Below are 550 nucleotides of genomic sequence, written 5' to 3'. Positions count from 1 at the left end.
ACAACCGGAACAACCGGAAGACAGAGAAGAAGAACAGACTCCGTGATATAAACAAACAACAAATAGCGTTTTTCTTTCCATTTTCACTCTCGTCCATTGAAAACATGAACGAACAGGAGCTCTATAAACCGATGAGGTGAAATAGCCGTCCGTGTGTGTTCCATCTTCCATTTTAAATCATTTGTTTACCTCCCTCACTTCCGTTAACGCTTCTCATGCACTGATTCGCTAGCTGAACAGCCAATCAGTGTTATCCCTTTGTCCGACAACATGTTGAATCGGCAAGAAAAGGCGTCAGGTCGGCAGAAAAGACCAGACGGTGCGGCGCACACCACTCCGAATAGGGCGTGCCCACGCTCATGTTCGGCCTGACTCCCATTTACTGCCGATTTCGGGCCAGTGTATCTGGGCCTTTAGGGCCACAGTGTAGGCCTATATCCCTTAAGGTCAAATAATGAGATCCTCGACCTCCGCCCCCCTCTCGCACCTCCACACAGAGGCCCCACACATATCAAATCCCAACTTAATCCCTGGCTACAGTGTAGTTATG

This window comes from Notothenia rossii, assembly GCF_949606895.1.
Source record: "Notothenia rossii genome assembly, chromosome: 11".
Lineage (NCBI taxonomy): Eukaryota > Metazoa > Chordata > Actinopteri > Perciformes > Nototheniidae > Notothenia > Notothenia rossii.
This window is presented reverse-complemented; position numbering follows the sequence as displayed.